Below are 24,375 nucleotides of genomic sequence, written 5' to 3' on the forward strand. Positions count from 1 at the left end.
CCAGCCAGGCCTCATGGCCTTGGGGCTGTTCTCAGGAAGGGAGCCTGCGAGAGGGGCTGTGGGGTCCGCCAAAGTCCGGGCAAGGTCGGGGCTGGATGGAGGGGGCAGCGGAGGGGGGGACGGGCCAGGACTCGGCGGCCGCCAGCTCTCCCTCCCCTCCTCCGAAGCGGGCAGGGGCCCGGCGGTGCAGGCTCGGCTCCTGCTCAGGCCCCGACCCTCCTTCCCTGGGCTCAGAAGCCCGCCATGCAGAAGGCAGGCGCGCAAGTTCCATCCGCGGACAGAGGGGTCCCTCGTTGAAGCGGCCTGAGGGCAAACAGGGCAGCCCAGTCCGGCGAGTCCGCAGGCCGCCATGCTGCTCTCGCCGAGGCCTGTCCTCCCGGAAGGGCTGCGTCTCCCAGGGCGGAGGAGAAGTCAGAACGGGAGTCTCTCAGGGCTGCTCGCCGGCTTTGCGAGGGCGGGGAGGAGGGTCAGGAGGGAAAGAGGGTCCCAGTTTGGCTTTTTCCGGCGGTGACGATGAAGAGCTATTTCTCTAGGCCTCCAGAACCCAGCGTCTAGGGACGCCCTCTCCACAGCGCCGCCACAGACCAAACCACCTCTGCCGGCGCCCAAGACGCAGTTGACTGTGTGCGCATGCGCGGACCACGAACATCATCTCTGTCCGCCTTTCCCAGGCACGTGCTTTTCCCTCCTCCAGGCCTCCTCAGCTGACCAGGTTGAGGCTCCGGGCTAGTGCGCAGGCGCCGATCAGTCTTTCCCCACCCTTTCATCTCCTGGAGAGGGGAGAGCGAGAGCGCAAAGAACCCAGGGAAACTCTTATAGGAAAACTAAGAGACAACGTGCGGGAGAAGGCGGGGCTTCCTCCTCCGAAGGCTCGCAGGCAGAGCGCCACGCCTCCAGTGTTGGCGCCCCGCCTCGCCCTTTTCCTTTGGAATATCTTTGCTCTCTGGATCCTTCTGGCAGTTCGGGTGGCTTTGTAAAGAATCTCTTCCCGGGAAGGTGAGTGGGAATGCGATGCTGAGCGTCAGCACGTGGGAACGTCTAGGCTACCCTTCTGGGGTAACCCCCTCGAGACTTCCCGCTAGTTTGCCTGAAGGACAGTTTTCGCCGCCTCCCGGGCTGTATTTTTTTGGTCTGGGGCCCTTTAATGCATGTGAGGGGGCGTGGCCAGACCGTAGGACCTAACGGTTGGGGGCGGGGCCCGGCGGTGGAGTGAGGCCCAGATTGCTCAGGGGGCGGGACCCAGAGAGGAGCGAGCCCAGGATTGGGTGATATGGGGGCCTGGCGGTGGAGTGTAGCAGGGATTGGCCCTCGGGGCGGGGCCTGGAGGCTGGAGTTGGCCCCGCGCAGGGACCACGGAGAGGTGAGGCAGTTCGTCGGGGAAACCGGACCCGCCTCAGCCGGGAGCAGGTAGGGAACTGAGGAGAACAGGCAGCCCCCCTCCCCAGGACTCCCCACTAGACGCCCTCCCGCCTCTCTCTGCTCACACCCGCCCCTCATCCTGTCTCTCTGAGCACATCCGCTGTGTGGGGTGATGTCCAGGCAGGCCGCCCCAACCTCAACCTGCCTCCTCGTCCCCCACCCCCAGGACAGCGAAGAGCTCAGCAGCCTGGGTCAGACTGAGGAAGTCTGAGGGTCCGCGGAGCCTAGAGCTTCGGCTACGCCCCTAGCAGGCGTCCCGCTCGCGGTCCTTGGAGGTGCACATCCATGGCTGTGGCTTCATGGCCTAGACCTCCAATTCCCATGAGCCCTACCTCAAGAGCTGGTATCCTCTCCATCCACTACTCTCTGGCCCCCGAGGCCCCCTTCCGCCGTCTGCTGGAGGAGTGCTTCTATGCATACTGCTGGGCCTTCCAGCACTGCACCCTTCTTGGTGAACGCCAGCCCCTCACTGAAACCCGCTCCGGCTTGCTGCCCCAGCCTGCTTAAGCCCCTACCCCATCAGGCAGGGGGAATGAGCTATCTAGTGGCTAAAGCCTCAGCCTTGCACCCCAGCCTCCCCTTCCATTTCCTACGACCCAGCCCTCTGCCATCTATTTGTCCCCCACCCCCCACCTCAGCGCTTTCTCCCACTGCCCCACTGCTCACCCGACCTTCCATCTCAACCACTTCCTCCTCTGCCTCCTGCTCCCCCACTCCAGCCCTGATGCTCCATCCCCTCCACCTCTCCATCTCCTCTGACCTTGTCTTTCCTCCTCGTGTTTCTCCATCCCTGCTGTCTGCACTGGCCCAGCTCCAGCCCGTTCTTCTAGCTCCTCTGACCTCTGACTCCCGACATCTTGGGAGGCACAGAGCAGGGTGGGGCCACACCCCAGGGCACAGGGCCTGTGGCCCTTCAGTGCTGTCAGCCTGAACCCTGGCCTGCCATCTCCTGGCCTCAGATGCCTGGCCTTCTGAAATGAGCCCTTAGTCTCTCCTTTCCCACCACCCATCCTCCTTGCTTCTGACTTCCAACCTCCCAAGCTTCCCCAGAGCTTCCCGATCTCCAGGCCTCTCCATGTCCTAAGTCAGCCTGATCCTCCGACCACTGTCCTCCAGATGGGTCCAAATCCTTCCCTCAGTTTGCCCAGTCTCTAAAATTGCAGTTGGCTAGACCTTGGGGTTGGGGCCCCACACCCCACCTCTGAGATCCCAGGGCTCCTGGCCCAGAGTTCCAGTTCCTCCCTGCCAGGTGTGGGCCCCTCCAAACCAGGCCCACTAGGTTAGGGAATATGCCTCACCGGGGACAGTGCAGGAGGGAACCTCTGCTTCACCATGTGCCTATGGGCTGTGGGTGCCATATGGCATCATGGCAACCTACCCTGCTACAATGCTGTGGTCTACCACATCTCCCTCCCAACTTCTGAGACTCATGGACCCTCTGCTGCCCCTCAGCGTGCTCTTCAAATGTGTCAGTGCCTGTGGTGGTAAGGCCCACACCCACAGAGCTGGGGGCCTGGCGGTGCTTGGATGCCTGGGTCCAGCAGGGACAGGGGCTACAGCCCAGTCTCCTGGGTCTGAGGGAGGAGGGGCTGAGGAGAGGAATCTGAGACTCCTTGTTCCTACTGAACTGAGCAGATATTCTTTAGTCCCTGGGGGCACAGATGCTTGATGTTCTGGGCGTTGAGAAGGGCCCCAGAAAGAAAAGAGACCAATTCAGCCCCCCACATACACTCCACAGGTGGGAAGACAGAGGACCACTCTGACTCGAACCAGAAGGCACAGGGCATGATGGGGCTGGTGCGGCGGACACAGCTCCGCTCTTCCGAGACCTGAACCTGGGCACCTCCTCATGGCTCAACTCTTTCCGGGAGCTGGGAAGGCACAGGTCTCACAGGAGCTCAATGCTCATGGCAGGTAAGTGAAGCACTCCCCTCATGTACCCATCCAGACTGACCAGGAGGGACAGCCTGGCACACCAGAAGTCCTGGGGGAGAATAGGAGCCGTGGCTGGGGCACTCAGGGAAGCAGAGATCATCTACCGGGCTCTACCCTATATCTATCCCTGGTTCCTACCACAAAGCCTTGATTTGCCACCCTGTCCACACCTGGAAACCTCAGGACTTCTGGTGCCCCAGGTCATCTCGGAGTCCAAGAAACTATAGGATTTAGCTTTCCAAACAGCCTCTCCCAGAAAGGCAAACTGGGAAATGACTAAGAAGGCCTGCCACATATCTGAATTTTCAGTCCCCAAAGCACCACTCAAATCCCTCGGGCCCTCAGGTGGGAGTCCAGCCCTCCTAGATTATTTCCAGACTTTTAACAGACATGTGGGGGTAATACACCCCTCCAGGGACTGGCCTAGGAGCCTGCAATGGGGAGATCAGCAGGCTGGACAGACCTCAGGAAATGGACGAGATTCCCAGCCTTGCGGGGGTGGCAGGACCCTCAGGCAGCTGAAAATCACACTCCTCCAGGGATATATTTTTTCCCCCCATTTTTTAACATTTTAGGAATTTTAAAGTGCAACCAACTCATTTTCTATCTCTAGCAAATCAACACTATTTGCTGAGTAATAGGAATTGTATGTTCAAAACTGGATGCAGTTCCTATGATTCAGAAAATTATTCCAATTTGATATGTTTTATTTTAAATTAAGTTTTTCATTTTAGGTTATTTAAATGGATGCAAATAAATACGCACTGACACAATTAAAAAAGATTTGAATTTTAGGCATGTGAAACATTGAGCTCTGGGGTTTTCCTTGTAGGATGAGGTGACAAATGAGCCCCTAAAAGCACACACGTCAGTCTACCTCCTTATGGTACCAGGTACTCACTGGTTGCTGGGTGACATGGGCAAATAACAGTATCTGTGAACCTTGCTTTGCTCCTCTGTGAAATAAGTACAATAAGGGTACCTGCCTCTTAAGGCTGTTGTAAGGACCGCATGCACCTCTTTGGGTCAAGCACCCAGCACAATATCTGGCACAAAGTAGGTGCTCTTGGAAGATGCCAGCACCCCTGGCAGGCTGTGCCCTGTGACTCTAGTCAACAATTCTATTCAAGTGACCCTGTGGGTCATGGTGCACTTCTGCAGTTCTTTTCATATCACCTTGCATTTTGTCTTCATGGATTTATAAAGACAAGTGAAAAAACTGAAAAAGGTAGGGTCCTGGCGCTAGTGGTAAACAGCAGGGGTCTGAAAAAGTTAATTTATGTCCCAACTGGAGCAAGAAGAACAGCTTTGCAGTATGGAAAGATGCGTGGCCAGGTGAGAACCTGCAGCTGAGAGTTCTGATAGTTAACACTTAAGTTCATCACTGTGCAAGGTGGGAGCCACTGCCCACATGTGGCTGCTGAGCGCTTAAAATGGGGCAAGTCCAAGTTGACATGTGCTGAAGTGTAAAACACACACTGGATTTCAAAGACTTAGAATGAAAAGAGGAGTGTAAAATATCTCATTAATAATTTTATATTGGTTACATATTGAAATGACAATATTTTGGATTAAGTAAAATAAAATACATTTGTTTATTTTTACTTTTTAAGTGTAGTCTATTAGTTTTCTGCAGCTGCCATTACAAAGTCCTACAAACTGGGTGGCTTAGAACAAACAGGAATTTATTGTCTTACAGTCCTGGAGGCTGGATGTCTGAGATCAAGGTCTCATCAGGGACCGTTGTGAGGAAACATCTGTCCCAGGCCTCTCTCCTGGCTTCTGTGGTGTTCCCTGGTTTCTGGCCTCGTGACTCCAATCTTCACATGGCATTCTCCCTGGGTCTCTGTCTCTGTGTCCCAATTTCCCCTTTGTATGAGGACAGCAGTCATACTGGTTAGGGCCTCCTAGTGACATCATCTTAACCAATCACATCTGCAATGACTCTATTTCCAAATAATATCACTTTCTGAGGTACTGGGGTTAGGGCTACAATATAGGAATTTGGGGAGGGAGGGACACAATTCAACCCGTAACATAGCTACTAGGAAACTTAAAATTGCACATACAACTTCCTTTATATTTTGAGCGGACAGAGCTGGCCTATGTGATCAGTGAAACAGCGATGCCTGTTGACCTGGACTGGCTGAGGCTGTTGGGAAGTGCATATTCATGCATTCCACGGGCACTTATGAGGATTTATTACCTGATTCAGCACTAGAGGTCGAGCATGGGATACTTAGCCGAAACCTCGCTCCCCCTCCAGGCACTTGTAGTTGACTGAGGGAGGCAGAAAACAGTGAATAACCACACAAATATTTAGTAGCAAAGTGCAGACAAGTGATCCACAATCACTTGTCTGTGACAGACAAGTACAGGTGTGACAGTGTGGAACTCTACCTCCGCCCTGTGCTCCTGGAAACCAGTGATGGTTAGGAACTCGCCTACTCTTCTATGTTTGGGAAACGACTTCACCTATGACAAGGCCAGACACTGACCCCCAAATTCCCATTCTCTGTCTCTTGAGTGAGCTCTGATCTCAGTCACAGAGCAGTGGGAGCCATGAAGAGAGCTAGGCAGAAGAACACGTTTGTCTGACTTACGTTTTGAGATGATCACGTTGTATCTCCTACTTCAACTCTCTTTCCACTTCTCAGTCTTTAAGGTCTCAGGGCGAGTCAGCAGCGGTCAGTGTCGGTGAGATTGTAGACGAATGTGTGCTTGGATGTACTGATACCCTGTGTGCCTAAGCCTTGCTACACCCAGGCTTTTTAGCTAACATTTTGTGAGTACTCTCAGTTTTTCATATCTTCCGGACACTGTGCTAAGCCCTTTACACACATTATCTTATTTAATTTTTACAACAACTCTTTAAAGTAGATACTATTAATACATTCATTTTGAAGAGGAGAAGTTAATTTGGCAAAGGGCCCACAAAAGTGAGGGATAGGGCGGAGACTCACAGCTAGATGCATTCTGAGTCTGAGTCTATAAAACCTACAATTCTTCAAGTTATTTATTTACATTATGTCTGTTTTTCTTGACTAGACCCTAAATTCTTAGAGGACAGGAGCTGAGTATTATTTGGATTTGAATCCCAAGCATGAGGTAGACGGTTATGGTACATGAACTTCAGCCTAGTGGATATTTAGTACTCGAACCCTCCAAGAGAAATGAGAAGAGTTCTGGTTGTGGGAGGAGCATGAGCTGAGGCCTAGAGTTGGAAGTGGGGATGGCACATGGGACTGGGGAGGTGGGCAGAGCAGAGACTTGCCTGAGTGGAGCAGTGGATGCTTGTTGGCGCTGATGGAAGACAGGCTTGAATGCATTGTAGGTACCTGGGGTAGTGGTCTGCATACCTAGAAGAGGACTTGTGAGTTTTATGCTGTAGCCATCGGGGACAGGGACATTGATGGCAGCAGAGGTGAGGAGTTAAGAAGGGAAACTAGGGGATGGCAGTCTGATTCCACTGTTAGAAAGCTTCATCTTAAGAGAAGAAAAGGGAAAGCGATCTTAGCACCTGTTTATTACCAAGTGTCAGTAAACTGGGTCCTGTTCTGCACAGGGCCATTCTCAGTTGTCAAGCCCTGAGGGGCATGTTAGGATGCCAGGGTCAAGGAGCTTTTGTAGCTTGTCTGATTTCATGGAGGTTGAAAGCATCGATGACAGAATTGGAGTACATATCTTCCTGACTACAAAGGGCATGTTCTTTTCAATGCAACACGCTCCCTTTGTTGGTGCTGTTAAAGTCCAGGCTTCTGGAAACCAAGAGAAATTTTAAATAAGTCTGTTGTATTGGTGTTTAAAAGTGAAACAAAAGACCAGGAAAATAGGTTAGAGAGATTAAAAGAAATAAGCCCATCTTTGTGGGCAGGGAAAATAAGGCCTCCATAGAACAAGTGTCCAGAATATTTCAGCTGTCTAATAGGCATCTCAATGGTTTATGTCCAAATGGGGGGTCTTGATTTTTTTTTGTTTCCCCAGTATGTTTTTCCCTAGTGTTCCCCATATCATAAGATGGTACCACTATCCCCCTGTGCTGATAAGCCAAAAGCTTGATAAAGAGTAGGTAGGGCCTTGCATTTGTTGGGGAAGTGGGGGCATTCCCACCCTCTTCCTTAAGGTTCTTATGGCTACTCAAATAACTAAAAAGGCAGGTTAGCAGGAGAAAATCAAACAAAGTTTAATAGCATGTGTACATGGGAGAAACTCAGGAAAAACTGAGTAGCCCAGCCATCTAGCCAAGTCTGCCTGTTTAAGTATCTTCAGCTACAGACAAGGAAGATATTTGGGGTAGTGATTTGGGGCTTCAAAGGGGAGGAAGGCAACTCACATGAAAATGGAAAAGCAAATGTTTGGTAAATAGAACTTGGATAAGAGTGGGCTTAGCAAGGATCCTCCCAGTCTACTGATACCCAGAGTTATCTATGGTGAAGGCTTGTCCTGGGGACAGGCCTTTATTTTAAATTTCTTTTAAGCACTTAGGCAGGGGAAGGTGGAATATTCTTCCTGAGTCTTCTGAGTTTTTACTGTCTTCAGCTCGAAATAATCCGCATACCAGAGTGGCGCATCTTGGGGTGGCCTGCCCTGAACCCCATCAGTTCCCTCCTCTGAAACGTCCCTGGAAGTTTCACATATAAAAAGTTGAGCTGGTGACAGTTTGATTCACATAAAAGCAATGCTTTTCACCGATGACTGCACAGGCTCCTCCTTGCTGGGCATTCAGTGTATCCAGGGCATGTCGATTTTGGAGGACCACAGAGGCTAGGCTGCTAATCTCTGACTGGAGTGTTTTCAAAGTTTGCATGGTGGTGTTGAACTCTTGTTCCATCACCATGGAGAGATTTAAGATCACCTTTTCCAACTCATAATCTCCAAGGCTGGAGAATAAGACTCAATGCTGAAAAGAACTTGGAGTTGTGATACACAAGCGGATTCTCCATGATTTCCCGACTGGCATGTTTATGTGGCACAATCGTATGAGCAAAGGAACCCAGGCTTGCAATTTGGCTGGCATTTAGGGTGGAAAAAGGATAAGGGGGTCCCTTGTGAGCTGCATCTTTAGCAGCTCTGTCAGCCCTGTCATTTCCGAAAGATATGACATCAGTCTCTTTAGTATGAGCTGAGCAATGAACAATGGCAATTTTAGAAGGTGGGTGAATAGCTTGTAGTAAGCCTGCTATTAAACATCCATTAGCAATAGGAGTTCCTGCAGAAGTTAAGAATCCACGGGATTTCCAAATTGTGCCAAGAGCATGGCAGACTCCAAAAACATATCTGGAGTCTGTGTAAATAGTGGCATTTTTCCTTTTCCTAACATGCAAGCTCTAGTAAGAGCTATGAGTTTAGCAGCTTAGGCTAATTTTACAGTGGGCAGAGAATAAGCTTCAAGCATTTCATGTCGAGAAACTGTGGCATAACCAGTTATTATGTTTTCCTGGAAATTGCACTTATAGGAGCCATCACAAAAGGGAAGTAAGTCTGGATTGTCTAAAGGGATGTCTGAGAGATCCTCCTGTGGCTTTGAGACCATTTCTATAGTTGTAAGGCAATCGTGTGGAATGGAGCAGGGCTCTTCATCATCAGGGAGAGGCAGTAAAGTAGCTGTATTTAAAGTGTTACAATGATGTTGGTGAAAGGGTTGGTTAAAAGAGCCTGCTCATGGGTAGTCTGTTGCCATGTAGAGACGTATTGGGTCTTATGTACTTGCAAAATAGTAGACACAGCATGGGGAACATAGAAATGAATGGGAGAGCCTAATATTAAATGATGTAGGCTCGGTGAGTCGAGGAGTCAAAAGAAAGATTTCTTGGACTCTCAAGGTCTGGTAGTACTGCTCCTTTATTCAGAGAATAGCATGGAGTAGCGTGGGGACAGGACCCATGGGCAGTAAAGAGCTGCAATGGGTTGAGGGTAGGGCTAAATTTATAAGGCATGGGTATATGAGTTATTTCTTTACAAGACAAAGGAAAGATCATGAAAAAAATCATTAAAATGGTATCAGTGCAGGTGGGGTCTGATTATTGGGTGGCCCTATAACTTTGGATAGGAATGAGGTCGGATCATGTCAGGACGTCCTATGCTTGCTAGAGGATGATCGGTGTGTAGGGCAGGATGCCTTGGGCGTCTCTCCCTGGGGCAGCCTTGATCCTCATCATCAAAGTACTGGCTTTGTCAATCAAGGTGGCAGCTTCAGCCACTGCACATAAGCATGGGGGCATACCTGATGCCACAGAGTCTAGTTGGCATGAGAAATATGCTATAGGATGTATTTGAGAGGCAAAAGATTGTCCTAGAATACCTGCAGGAATTCCATTATTTTCATGACAGTATAGATGAAAAGGTTTGCCAAAATTAGGTAAGCCGAGAGCTGGAGGTGTGGACAAAGCTAATTTAAGGCTTCAAAGAAGGTTAATGCCTCTGACGGCCAGGGAATAGGCTCTGGAGTGATATCTGGGAGAAGAGCAGATAGGGGTTTAGCAAGGGCTGCAAAATTAGGAATCCATTGGTGGCAATAACCAGCTGCCCCTAGAAATTTATGTAACTGTTTTTTCATTTTGGGGAGAGGGATGGACAAAATTGACTGAAGGCATTTGGGGGTTAGCTTTTGAATGCCTTGAGATATCTCATGCCCTAAGTAGGTAACAGTTGTTTGCACACACTGAAGTTTAGATGTGGAGGTTTTACGGCCCCATTCAGCTAATGCCTTCAGGAGAACGAGGGAGTCTGTAAGGACTTCCTTCTTAGTTGGGTTGCAGAGTAGAAAGTCATCCACATATTGAACAAGAGTGGAGCCTTGAGTAAAGGCTACAGAATCCAAGTCAGCTTTAAGGACTTGGGAAAATAATTGAGGGGTACTCACAATATCCCTGAGGTATGCAGGTCCATGTTAATTGTCTCCCTTTAAATGTAAATGCCAAAAGAAGTTGTGAGTCAGGGTACAATGGGATTGAAAAGAAAGCTGAGCAGAGGTCAGTGACTGACTGTACACCAGGTGGCAGCAGCAGGAATTGAGGTCAGGATGACAGCTGGATTGGGGACTACAGGATGCTGACAAATTACAAAAGAGTTTATGGCTCTGAGGTCTTGTACAAATCTATAGATTTGGTTCCCTTCTGAGTCGAATTTGCCTTCTTTTTTTACTGGCAAGATTGGAGTGTTACAGGGTGAGGAAGTAAAAACTAGTCCACCCTGTTGCAAAAGGGAGTCTATTATGGGTTCGAGTCCTTGCTCTGCATCTCTGGAGAGCGGGTATTGGGCTACTGATGGAAATGGTTTATTCTTTTTCCAAGCAATGTGCACGGGTTCTGCACTAAGCAACAATCCTACCTCATTTGCATGTGTAGCCCAGAGACTAATTGGGACATTTTTTAAAGACTCATCCTCTTCAGTTTCTAGCAAGGAAAGTAGGAGACTTGACATTTGGTCAGAAGGCAAGGAGATAGAAACAGCTTTTTCATTATAATTTATAGTGGCATTAAATTTACGTACCAAATCTCTGCCAAAGAGGTTTGCTGGTGAACAGTCACAGACCAGAAAGGCATGATGAGTGGTAAGGGGGCTTAAAGATACTGGAGTGGGCTGAGATATGGGTACTGAAATAGGCTGCCCAGAAACTCCAACAGCTTGAATAGAATCAGAGGTGACAGGTAGAGATAAATCCTTCGAACAGATTTCTCCAGGGGATCATCTGGCATTTCTGATAACTACAGCGGTAATCATGGGCTGGAAGAACGCCCCTTAGCAGCCAGTCAAGATCTCTGAGGGTGGGGTCATGAATGGCCACTAATCTTTTTAATTCCTCTCTAAACTTAATAGGGTCTTCTGACAATGGAGGCAGGAGAGTTTTAGAATTCAATAGATTGACTTCTGTCCAGGGGACATGAATTCTCTGCACTGGAGGTCCAGGATACATCCGCAATGGACACTGCATAGAAACCCCTGAAGCTGGCAGAGCCTGATTACAGAGCCCTGGAAAGTAGGAGGAGTTGTAAGGGACAGCAAAGAGAACCCTTCTGCTTTTCCTGGCCACTTCTACTAAATTCACTTCCTGGCTTTCAGCAATTACACAAGTAACCTGTATGCCTCCCGCTTGGAGGTGAGGCCTGAGTGCCCCCTGTAAGTCTTCTAGAGAGAGAGAAGTTAAAACAGGCAGCTGAATGCCCTTTGGAGAAGTTGGAGTTTTGGGATCTAAGGGAACTGGCTGAGGAGCTGGCTGAGGAGCTAAGTCCTGAGGGGGAGGGTTTGAACTAGGGGCCCAGAGATCCAACAGATCTTCTGGGGAATCAGGGCCAGGGACCTGGGGATATAGGGAAGCGTAGGAGGGAGGAGAAGGGGCATTTTCATTGAATTTGCTTTTTAATCTTTGCTCTGTCTAACTTCTGTGCTTTCAATTTATTAAGAGATTCCTTAAGGCTAGCCATTATATTTTTGGGGGTTTTCTTTTCAATTTGATCTTCCCATAAATACCAATAAGACAGCTGCTTGTTATGAGAGCTCTCTACAATATTTTTCAAATATAGAAGTTTTTCCAATTCAAAAGATTCATCATTTGGCCATTGACAAGTAGCATCTCCATTTGTATATTTATTCCAATAGTGACTCAACCCAATAAGCCTTTTTAAGGAAAGACCTGGAGGTAAGTTTCCAGGCTTAGAATAAATCTTTACCATGGATGCAAGAGGCGTCCCTGGAGAGAGTACAGACTATGTAGCCCCCATGATCCAAAAGTTCACTCCCAGAAATAGTCAGAGAAAGGAAAGACTTTCATTGCACAGGTGGTAAGAATGGCGTAGTGCAAACGGTGTCTCGAGTCTCCCACGAGAGAGTGGGATGCCTCCAGTCACAGACCTGCTAATCTGTGACAATGGTCAGGTGCTACTGGAATGGGGTTTTTCCAGCACTATGAAGAAACGAAGGTTGAGATGACAAAGGCCCTTATGGAGTGGGCACTTTATGACAAACTTCCCTGAGAGCTTGGCATAACCAGACAGAGAGAGAAAGAGCTCAGAACCCTAGTCTATTTGACTGGCCACTAAAGTGCGCCTGGGTAAATGTACCTTCCATATGGTGGAGACCAAGGAGGATATTCTCACTGTTCAAGAAGCCAAATTCTGAGGACACAGAACAAGACAGAAGGAAAAACTTCATCTGGTTTTTTTCTTATATGCACAGTGACAGCTTTAGCTAAACCTTGGGTCTCTTGGAGCCAGAAGAATACCTGGGAGGGAGGTGCCATGGGGTTGGGCATTGTGTATGATTGCAGAGTACCTCATCATTGCACAGACCTTTTCTTGAAGTTGTCGGGGGCCCTGTGTCACCTACCCACTTCCGTGACCAGCTTATCCTTCCATGGGAGACTTCTTGAGGTGGCGAGCATCATAATGGCTCTTAACTGCCTGACCCATGCCCACTAAAGTTGGGGCCTTTTTGGCTTCCAAGATGCCCTTAGCAATAGCTTTCATTTCATGTGCATATTAAGCCACAGCAAAGTTTGTCTAGTTAGATGCCAGTCTGATGAGAACACAAACTCACCAGCCTGTGGGGCTGGCCCGGACAGCAGGCTTACAGGGTCTATGCCTGCATCCTACCCTATAGTATATCCTTCTTATGACACATGACACAAGAGACAGAGCCAAAAGAAAAACACAGAGTGGCTATCTCTGGGAGGAAATGGATCAATAAAGCCAAGTGTACTCTACCAAATTTATCAGAGTCACACAAGAAACTAATTTCCCAAATACTTTCTCCTGCTAATCTAAATTTAGAAAGAGAAAAAATTCTCACCACTTGCTTCCACCAGACCCCATGGATAGAGATTCCAGGAGGCTGACATGGTAAGGAATCTTTCCTTTTGCCAGCCTTCATCAGGCGACCCAGGATCTCCTCCTCTGCACTGGTCCCAGGGAGGAAACACTTCTTCCAGTCAGAGAAGGCAACTTGCCAGCCAGTGGAGATCCTGCCAACTATACCAAAACTGTTGTGGAAGTGGGAGAATTCTCCCTTTTCCTTAAGGTTCTTATGGCTGGTCAAATAACTAAAAAGGCAGGTTAGCAGGAGAAAATCAAAGTTTAATAGCATGCATACGTGGGAGAAACTCAGGAGAAACTGAGTAACTCAGCCAATTGGCCGAGGCTGCCTGTTTAAGTATCTTCAGCTACAGACAAGGAGGATGTTGGGGATAGTGATTTGGGGCTTCAAAGGGGAGGAAGGCAATTCACATAGAAATGGAAAAGCAAATGTTTGGTAAATAGAACTTGGATAAGAGTGAGTTTAGCATGGATCCTCCCAGTCTACTGATACCCAGAATTATCTATGGTGAAGGCTTGTCCTGGGGACAGGCCTTTATTTTAAATTTCTTTTAAGCAGTTAGGCAGGGGAAGGTGGAATGTTCTTCCTGAGTCTTCTGAGCCTTTCTTGTCTTCAGCTGGAAATAATCTGCATACCAGAGTGGCACATCTTGGGGCAGGCTGCCCTGAACTCCATCATGTTCTTGATGCACCTGACAAGTGGGTGCAGGGACACTTGGGGCCCTTGATGGATGCCTTTCCAGAACCCTGGGGCCTGCTAAAGTTTGCCGGGGGAGTTCTTCTGATTGCGTGAATATCAGACAACCAATCAGTGGGTATAGTTTCAAGTTTAGCAGGGGGTGCACGAAACTGTCAGTGTAACAATTATTTATTTCGATGAAAAATGGGAGTTCTGGGTGAAGTACAGTGAATTTAACTCACATTCACCAGAGGTGAGGAAAATAGGACAGGTGTTCTATTTATGGTGTTAAATGTGAGTTGACTGGAAAATCCAAACTTATAAAGTGTGCTTCGGAACAGACAAACTGAAAATCATAGTCAGAAATAAGACAGCTGCTTGTCCATTGCCAAAATGACTCTTTGTCCAGATGATACTTCTAGACTCTTTTTTCATCATCTGCTGAAAAGCATGTCATTACACAAGCCAATGATGTGACTTGAAACCTATACTAAATTGCGTCTGTCTGCAAGAACCTCTTAAACTTGTGATCTCAGATATTGACAAAGTTAGGCAGGTGCCCTGTAGGTATGAAGTTTTAGAAATCTGAACCTAGCAAGTTTTTCTGGTATGCTGGTCACCAGACAAAACTTAGAATGTTCCTTAGGCCGTGGCATTCCTGTCATTTTTTTCCTTTACATCAGCAAAGGACCTGTGAAGATGAGGGTTCCCTTGGATGTGGCTGGCCCTGGGGCTCCACGGAGTAGCAGGCATTGACTCTCTGAGTTGGAAGTGTGTGTGCTGAGAGGTGCATAGTGTCGACGAAAATAATCCATAACCAATCTATAAATGAAAATTTGGGTGAGTTTATTCTGAGCTTAAATCTGAGGATTATAACCCGGGAGAGTCTTTCCACAAAGGAACAGAGCACTCCAAAGAAGTGGGGGTATAAGGGTGGTTATATACCCTCAAAGAGGATGTTTCACATAGGATTGAAATGTCCCTTTTACAATAGTCGCGAGACTGCTCTGTCGGCACAGCGATTGATGGAAATAGCAGGTAGGTCTTCTGTCTCTGTGAACACAGCAGGGTGGCAGTCTGTTGTCTCCAGCTGGGTGGTCACAGGTGAGCTGGGAGGTGAGTGCAGCAATCAGTTCCTAGCCTAAGGAAAAATGCTAATGTGGGGGGAAGTTGCATCTTTATCACAAGGGCCTTTGTTCTGGCCATAGGAAATGTCTAAGCAGATATGCAATGCGTGCTCAATAGTCAGTCAGGCCCTTTAGGAGGAACAAAAAAGAAGTCAGGCCGAATTAGGTTTATACCAAATGGCTTCCTCATATACTCCAATATATCCTATTGCTTGCCATTTTTATTTGTCAATAGTCACAGGCTTTCAAGAAACACCCTGTGCCTATTTCTGTGGTTTGTATTACTGTTCATGGTTGTGTGAGGAGAAATAGCGTCTCAGGGAAGAAGGGAGGGTAAGTCTTTTGAGTAAAGGGGTGTTTGCTTCTGCCAGTACCGTAGTGATGGTGGGTTTTTATTTGGTTTTGTTTTTTAATATATTCAAGCTGCACAAGAAAAGGAAACAAAGGGTACTCAGGTCAAAGTGTAGCTTGAATCACTTTCATTCTACTTGGGCCAGTAAAGTTCAGACATGCAATTGATCACAATTTAACACAGAAAACAAGGGAGATGGGAGGATTCAACGGGTTAATAATGACCCAGCCAATGACTCTGCGGTTCTTTAGCTGTAAAGTGCAGGACAGTGCTGGCCACCAGCAGGGCAGCCAGGAAACAGCATGAGAGACTGCAGCCCAGTAAGGTACTGGTTCAAGTCAGATCTCAGGCCTGTGTCCTCTGTTGGCTGTCCCATTGCCCACTCAAATTCATCCCTGCCTTATAAGTCTGAAGACCCAAAGGTGCAGGTCAATATTGTAAGACTCATGTCACTCTGGATGGATGGCACCCAAGGCCCTGCATGATCTTCCCCCCAGGCTTCAGGCACACTGACCACTCCTCGTTTTGAGGGGATGTGGGTGTGGCTGTGAGTAGGGAGGGTGGGTCTCCAGGTCCTTTCATTCCTTAGACTAGATCTCCATTTCCATTAATTTTGTTGTAAGGTCATGAAGACTAAAATCTCCTGAGCATTTTCTCCAGGAAGACCCCCTAGTGTAGCTATTTATACAAGCCGGCCCAGCTATGATCTTTTGTGGTACCCATTCCAACCACTTTAAGGACTGGGTCCTAACTTTAGTCCAAAACACAGGTGAGCTGTTGATCCATCTGATCCAAAAAGTGACGGACTCTGTGATATGTGCTTGTTTGATGTTCCCATGTGGGAGAATGGAGAATAGTAACTTAACTATAATCCTTTTCTGCTATTTTTTGAGGAAGGTCCAGAGCCACAGGTAGTGTTTTTATCTCCTAAGATTCCAGGTGCTTCTACATAATTGATGACATGATTGCTTGAATGTTTTGGTTTCATTTTATAGATTAGGATAAGGAGACCCAATTTGCAGATCTCCTGTAACCTACCATATGGCAACAATCCGTCCTACTGGTGGAATTTCTCAAGTTATACTATTTAGGGAAATGTTTCTCATATTCTCTACTGCTCTTGAGAATTACCAGGGGTGCCTTTTTAGAATGGAGATCACTGGATTCCATGTTCTTATGGCCAAGCCTGAGAAAAACGGGGCTGGGGTGGGGATATGCTCTCCTTCTAGTGGCAGAAGCTGCAAGGTGCAGGCAAAAGGCATGGATGTGTCACTCTAACATTGGGAAGACAGGAAGATTAAGACAAATGATCCAGACTATGACGTGAACTCTTGTTTATTAGATGTAGAAGTCCTAATCATGAATTTAAAATAAGTAAATATTTGTTCAGTTATATTTAAATTCCCTCACCTTGAGATTTCGTGTGTGTGCAGGGGACCATCACACACACACACACACACACACACACACACACACACACACACAAGCACATACACACATCCCTCAGGGAACCTACATACAGGATTCTGGACAGCACTAGGCAGGCATCAGGAGCAGAGCAAAGAGAGAAAATGACTCTCATGCTGTCCTTGGGGCAGTCAGCTCAGCGACAACTATGAGGGCTGAGATGGGGCTAACTACAGAGGCAGGTGCCTCTGAGGGGTGGGGGACCTGCTGGGAGGAGTGAGGGCATCAGAGAGCTGGGTACTAATATCCAGGAAGGCAAACTATTCCCAACAGAGAACACCTGTCTGCAGCAGCTGTGCATACAGAGGGTCCCCGGGCCAGGCTGCCAGTGCCTTGGCCCCACCACCAACCCTGCTCTAGGGTGAAGAATTTGCAGTGTGGGCCCCAAGTGGGTGGGATTGAGGTTGATGCTGATATCAAGGGAAACCAGTAATTCCAAACTCAAAAGCCTGTCCTGCAAAATAGGAAAATGCCCATGCATTCTCTAAGTCCCCAGGGTACAAACAGCTCACATCTAAGTTAGCAGGAAGTTCAGTCATTTCCTGGGTTCCTCGCCCACAGGTCCACTTGCAGACACACAGGGTCGCTCACAATTGTCCCTACATCTCTCCTTTGTACAGCTGCTGACACCTCCTGACAGATGATTGATAATCAGGATGATGTAGCTTGAGAGCCTGGTCCCACAGCTGACCAGGAAGGCAGGACTTGGCCTCCAGACTGGTGGGGTTGGGGGTAGTGACCAATCTGAAGACCTGGGGAAACTTGGACATTCAAACAGAGCTACCCAAGTTTGACGGGGACACAGAGTTGATGTAGGACTAGGTTGGAAAACAGAATGGAGGGGCCTCAGCCTGAAGCACTGAACTGGGAAGTTCTTGAACCTTTGCAGGGAAAAGGCTGGATTCTCCAGAGGAAATGACTTAACTGCAGCAGCTCAGAGGGCTGTGAACTGTCTGCCCACCATCCACCCCTCTTCCCTCTAGGAGTAACAGCCTCTCTTCTTGTCCCCATATCCAAACTCACCTGTGTCCCTTCACTGTCCAATTGTACATGAATGGACTCAGGGGTCCCTTTCCTGCACTGCATGGAGGGGGAGGGGAGGCTGAGTTCCCACTGACAGCCCAGCAATGCTGTCCTGAGAGGTGGGGTCTGGCAGGACTTCACATTCCCAACAACCTGTATCCTGATCTGGAGTTGATGGTGAATCCCTGACACCACCTGCTCCCTCAGGCCCTGAAAGAAGTTGTGCCACAGTGAATGACATCTCTCCTAATTCTTCCCGTTAGGAAGTTTCTTGAAATACCTGGGGGGGCCCATCTCTTGCTGTGAAACGCCCAGTCTGGAATATTCCACAGCATCCCAGCCAAGGCGCATGTGCACAGATCCTAAATGACAGGGCCTTCAGGGTCACAGGCTCACAATCGTTTCCTCCAGTGTCTACACCTGGGCAGGGTCATCTTGGCCCTGAGTGTCCAGTCTTCAGTGTCCGTTATGCCTGGAACCATCCTTTTCCAAAATGACTTGCTCTTGGGGTTGGTTCAAGGTCACCAGTCCAGGCTGCCACCTCCTCCAATGGGAGACATCTCCCTTGAGTCCCTGATCTCTGTCCCAGGAGCTTTACCCAGAGCAAATCTAAAGAGTATATGAGGGCTGGGGCTTGTGGCAGTAAGAATAGTTGCATTGGTCTCAGGTGATGGAAAAATCCACAGACGCTCAGGAGAAGCATGAGTGCCCTCTAGTGGATGGTTCCTGCTGGAAGAAGAGCAAAAGGGGCCAGGAGAGCTGAGAGATTAGAGCTGACCTTGGACCAAGTGCATGTTGAGGTTCAGAAGGAGGTATATTTAGGGATGAGTAACTTATGGCTGCCTGTGGCTCACCAGCTGGAACACTAGTTTTCTAAAGGGTGTAACCACAAGTCACAATGGCACCACTGGGTTATATTGCAAAGTCAGATGATCAAAATTTTGTGGACACTGAAAAGGAAAAATACATGATAAATCTATATGCAATGTCATTAGACGGTCTACTCTGATGATCTTACCATCTTAAGAGGCAGCTTAGCAATGAATGTGAAGTCATTCTATCATTGGGAAAAATATTTTCTTAAGAAGAAAATTATATCGAGGGAGTTTCTCTTTATTTTCAGAATCATATACATTTGCATCATTCCTTAAGTATGAATCTAGACCCCTATGAACACTTACAGCCATTTTCCTGTTTCAGGCCTTGTGTAGAAGTGATGGGACATTGAGATGAGGCCATTAAGCAGTTCTCCATCCTGGCTACACATTAAAAGTATCTGGTAAGCTTTAAAAAATTACCAATGTCTGGGTTCCACTCCACATCAATTAAATTGGGATCTCTTGGTGGGACCTGAGTATTAGTTGTTTTAAAATTTTTCCCAGTCATTCTAATGTGTAGCCGTATTTCCTTCCCATTGGATTCTTCTGTCTTCTCTTGTGGCATTTATCCCTTTCTATCTTTGCATTATGATAACTTTTCATGCCTTATTTGCTGTCGTAGGCTTTATGTCCCCTGAGGTAGGGACACTGCCTTTCTCATTTCTGTATCTTTCTTGGAGTCTAACACTGAGACTTGAGGTACAGTAGGTGCTCAATAGGATTTCATGAGCACAGGAACTGGTCATCAGGAAAAGATTCTCAATCACAGCTAGGTTGTGTCCTGTGTCTCAGGTTCATATGTTAGTGCTACAAGGTCCTCATTCTTCCCGGGGTCAGAGTTGTTGCTTGTGATGACCAGGGTGGGTAACTCCTCTGTGAGAGAACAGGGAGAACATTGCCCTGTTTGGTGTTTGTTTTCAGGCATATCATTGGGACTAAGAATTACATGTTTAGGGGCTGGCCCCATGGCCGAGTGGTTAAGGTCGAGCTCCACTTCAGTGGCCCAGGGTTTCGCCAGTTCGCATCCTGGGCGCATACATGGCACCGCTCATCAAGCCATACTGAGGTGGCATCCCATATGCCACAACTAGAAGGACCCACAACTAAAAATATGCAACTATGTACCAGGGGGCTTTGGGAAGAAAAAGGAAAAATAAAATCTTTAAAAGAGAATTACATGTATATATGGGGTGGAGAGGCAGGGATGGGTAAGGAGACATCTAATTAGAATGGAGGAATTATACTAGAGAGTAGTGGTAAAGAAAGTAAGAAATGTTAGTAAAGAGGAAGAAATGTGAACTTATCTTGTTGGCCAGGGTTAGCTATCGTAGATTCTTAAGTAGGAGAGTGAACCAGTTTTTAGCAAGGTAATGAGAGACTAGTATACAAGGAAGATTTCAGGAGAGAGACAGAGATGAGAAGTCAAGTTGTACTTCCAGCAGCAGAGTTGTTGAGGCCTGGGTTATTAAGGTTTATGGGAATGGAGAGAACAATGCAACTGAGAGATGATAGAAAAGAATCAACAGGCTTTGATGATGTATTGAATCTGGGAAACAAAAGAGCAAGGGATGAAGGTATTTGGATGTGTCCTGAGTTCTGGGAAGTATTTGGGGCTAGAGATAGAGATGTAGGAGGCACCTGCAGAGAGGTGATTGAACTGTGGAAAGAGGGTGGTGGAGGGAGACAAGCAGGGTCTGAGAACTAAATCTGGTGTGGGGGTGCAGTGCATCGGTGGGGATGGGAGGAGGAGGGCATCCAAGAAGGAAAAGGTTATCTGTGGTCTTAGATGTTATAAAAGTGAAAATTGTGAGGACAGTGAAAACACTTTTGAGTTTGGCCAAGAGATGGATACTGATTTTATGCTGCTTCCAGCAGTCTTGGGTCTGGAGGCAGTATGGCAGAGCCCCTGAGGAAATGAGGTGATGAGGAAGGGGAAACACAGCACATATGTTTCAATTGCTTGGAAGTGAAGGAAATGAGATAACAGGTTAATACTCAGTGGAATTAATAAATGAAGGTTATTCAGGACAGAAGAGATCTGACCTTCTGAGGAGGCAGAACAATGGAACTGGGGACAAGGAAGATAGAAGGTGCTAGAGAGATTTCTATATGACTGAACCTGTGGAGACTCTTGTGAGGGAAAGTTGTGTTGCTGCATCTGATTCACTGGAGCCCCCCGTGTGGGAGGGGTTATTTGTCTCTAAGAAAGAGGCTGCGAGGTCTTTACTCATGAAATCATCTTCTTTGTGGGAGAAAGACAGGCAGTTTCTTCCAGGCGGGTTGGAGCTGTGGCCTGTTGGTTCTAGATAGACCCACTTTGTTAGCAAGTGAGTTTAGCTAATTCTCTGATCACTAGATCAAATATCTGTAGACTTAGAAAGAGACTTACTCTGATGCCCAGTTAAGCAAGTTCTCTTTCTTCTGCCTGTAAAGAAGACATTGTCTAAAGTGATATCAACAATGAAGCAGCATGTTGATGTCTGATATATAATTTTTATTACAAATATAGAGCACATTTTACAGATAATTCAAAAGTGGCCGTAGCCAAGTAAAATTAAATACTACAGGACAGCGTGGATGAGGAGACGTTTATACAGTCTGTATCAGGGTTAGAAAACCCTGAAAGAGGTGCTTGAGTAGCCGCAAAGAGATTCCATCTGTGTAGAAGAGGCTGGGTGGGAAGTGCACTTGCCCCTCCTTGTCCTGCCCTTCCTTTTATCCTAAGTCACAATGGGACCCATAGACCCCATGAGAGAAAACAGATTTCAGAGGCTCTTCAAGAAGGCTAGGAACCTGCTATAATATTCCCCTCTGTCCTAAGGAGCATCAGCACCAGTGCAGTTTTCTAGGTTGTAAGCAATGCCAATGGCATGAGTGACAGTGTTTCCTTCAGGCATTCTCGCTTCTCAAGGACCTAATGCACCTTAGCAGGGGCCAAAGTTTCCTGAGAAAGTGAGTAGGGCTGACAGAACATACACAGGCAGATTCATAGGATAGAATGATGGCTGGTGACTTGCCTGAGATGCCTGGAAACTGAGGTAGATCCATTTCTAGCCATGAATGAGGAAAACGGCTGCTTCTTCTTTTCTGTTTGAAGCCCCTGACATAAAAGCCTTGAGGAGCTCCTGGCCAAGGGGACTTGAGGGGTTTTGGTGGCTTCTTTAACCTAAGGCAGTCAGATTGGCTTACACAGCTAAGCTAAATAAAAATAACCCCCTCACGTAAATAAGCAGTTACAAAAATTAAAACGGCAGAATGTCTCAGAGAAAAGGGAAAACATCTAATATCCCAAAGTGCATTCTTTAACAATTATTTAAATAATCTCTGAGGGGTAGCTCTCTGATTCCTTTCCCAGATTCCCAGCAGGTTGTCTCTGTTAACAGCTGGCTATTCCCTAAAGCTGCAACCCCTCCTTCTGTGGACATTTACTTGAATAAAGCCCATAAAGTGATTAAAACATGCATGTATTATTTTTTTTTATTTGGCATTTTCGATTAGGACTCAACTGTGGACCTTGGCAGATAGTTCTCCTTGCTGCTTGTAGTGGGTTCTCTGAAGACAGGCTTGCCAAAGGGCTTAGGTAGTATTCCAGCTAAGCAGAAAGGTGCTTAGGTCTCGGTCCTACAAGTAGACTACACTGACAGTGGACAAAGGTGTAGAATTTCCAAGTTCAGAATTGGTTATATATTTGCTTTCCTGTGTCTCATGGGTTCAACCTGGGCTTTAGAGAGACAGGAGAAGCTTTTACTTTTACTTTTTCTCTGTTCTTTCCCAGAACATGCATTTCAGCCGAAAGGATAATCTCTCAAGGTTATGGCAAGTCAAGTTAGACTCCTAAAGGACAGGACTAGGGTGGGAAGGTGAGTGTGCTCTGAATAGGTAAGTTTCAAACAAGTTTAGATCAGGAGAGCGGGGTGGATTCTGGCTACTCTCTCCTAAGTTCTGTTTTGCCAAATTTCAAAGACCAGGAATGTTGGCTTTCATACAGACTCCAGATGTACCTTTTCATGTACTGACAGTGAAGGGAGGGGCTGTGACAAGTCACCTGGACATGACTGATTTGGAAGATAATGGGGGGGAAGAGCTTCTTCCCCTTCTCCTTGAGGGTAAAGGGATCCTTCCAGAGGTGAGAATGAGAAGCTTGGAGTAAGTCAGCAGTGCAGTGAACAGGGAAGGATATGTTACTTCTCTTTTACTTCTGATTAAATTGTTTCTGTGGCTGATGGGGTTGGGGAGGCTGAAGTTGGTTTCTTCGATTCCTGGTCATTGAAGTTCAGGGAAGAATATGTAACTTCATTCATCTGAAAGGCTTGAGCATCGGTCAGTTAAATCAGTGTCATAGGTCAGGCCCTCACCTGGTCTAGTGTGATTCAGTACCACCTGCTATCACCACTTTGAAATTTTTAGCTTTGGAGGAGGGCTTTTATCGCCCATTATCTCTGCTTGCTGACATCCTGTGGATGGTCATCGGAAGAGAGAGGTTATGGCATTCGTATGACAGAATACAATAATACAGCAACGAGAATGAATACACTATAAAGTCATAGAAAAATATGGATGAATCTTGCAAAATAAATTTGAATGAAAGAAACAAGACACATATAAGGATATACTGTGTCGTTCATTTACGTAAGAGCATGAACAGACAAAACCAATCTAGTACATTGGCAGTCAGGATAGTGGTTATTCTTTGGAGGGAAGTAACTGGAGGGATTTTTGAGGGGAGGATGACATGTTTTGTGTCTTGATTTTGGTGCCGCTTACACGGGTATGTTCAACTTATGAAAATTCATAATGGTTAAAATATACTTATGACTCAAACACTTTTCTGTATGTATCTGTATGCTATTAAAATGTTAAGATGAGAAAAAATTGATAAAATTATTATAAAGTAAAGGAACTAAGGCCTAAGACCCCTTAGAATGGAAATTATCCTTTGACATTAAGAGCCGAATCAGAAGAAGGTAGAAGAGGGAGAATGATCCAGGTATTCCTTGTGTTGGGTACTGTCTTGGGTGCTTTATCTTTGTATTTCATTGAATTCCCTCAACTTCTCTTTGAAGTAGGCAGCATGCCCATTTACGGATGACAAAGCTGAGGATCAGAAAGGTTAAGCTACTTGTCTGAGGTCACAGAGCTAGTAAGAGTCTCAGCCAGCATTCAAACATAGGATGGACATAATTCCAAAGTCCACATGCATGTAATGAGGTAGGCTCATAGGAGTCATTATGAAAAATTCTTTGTTTGCTCCTGCATTGAGGAACTTTGACCCAAACCTGGTCTCACATTATGTCTTCAAGAGTAACCCGTTCTATACAGACATACCTCCATGAGAAACTGAGCCAGTGAAACTAGCTGTGTTTACCTTGTTAAGGGAGTTGTCAGAGCGGCCCTGACCTGGGGAAGCAAACGAAGAGTTCCCAAGTCATGGAAATACATAGCTGACATATGGCCTTAGAATAATGATGTTCCTAAGCTGTTGTGATTTCTAGCTGAAGGAGGTGGCTGGTGGTGGGAGGGTGGAGTGGGGAGGTGGCCCATGATCACTTAAGGAATTGGCTTCCCTCAGAGTCTGTGGTCCAGACCCAGGGCATTAGTACCAGAGGAGGGGCAGGAGTAGAGCCAGAGGAGGCCTCCATCCACTTCTGAAAATTTCTTCCAGGCTACAAGGCCTTGATTTTTTCCC

The 24,375-nt window shown here is 47.1% G+C and overlaps 1 long non-coding RNA gene across 1 annotated transcript; it reads left to right on the forward strand.

The window, feature by feature from the left end:
• Nucleotides 1-1,335: 1,335 nt before the first annotated feature.
• LOC124251373 (uncharacterized) lies at nt 1,336-19,089 on the forward strand. Its single transcript, XR_006891741.1, has 3 exons — nt 1,336-1,407; nt 3,158-3,333; nt 19,012-19,089. It is a non-coding gene; the product is annotated as an uncharacterized LOC124251373 (long non-coding RNA).
• Nucleotides 19,090-24,375: the final 5,286 nt, after the last annotated feature.

This window comes from Equus quagga, chromosome 13 (assembly GCF_021613505.1).
Source record: "Equus quagga isolate Etosha38 chromosome 13, UCLA_HA_Equagga_1.0, whole genome shotgun sequence".
NCBI classification, from domain to species: Eukaryota; Metazoa; Chordata; class Mammalia; order Perissodactyla; family Equidae; genus Equus; species Equus quagga.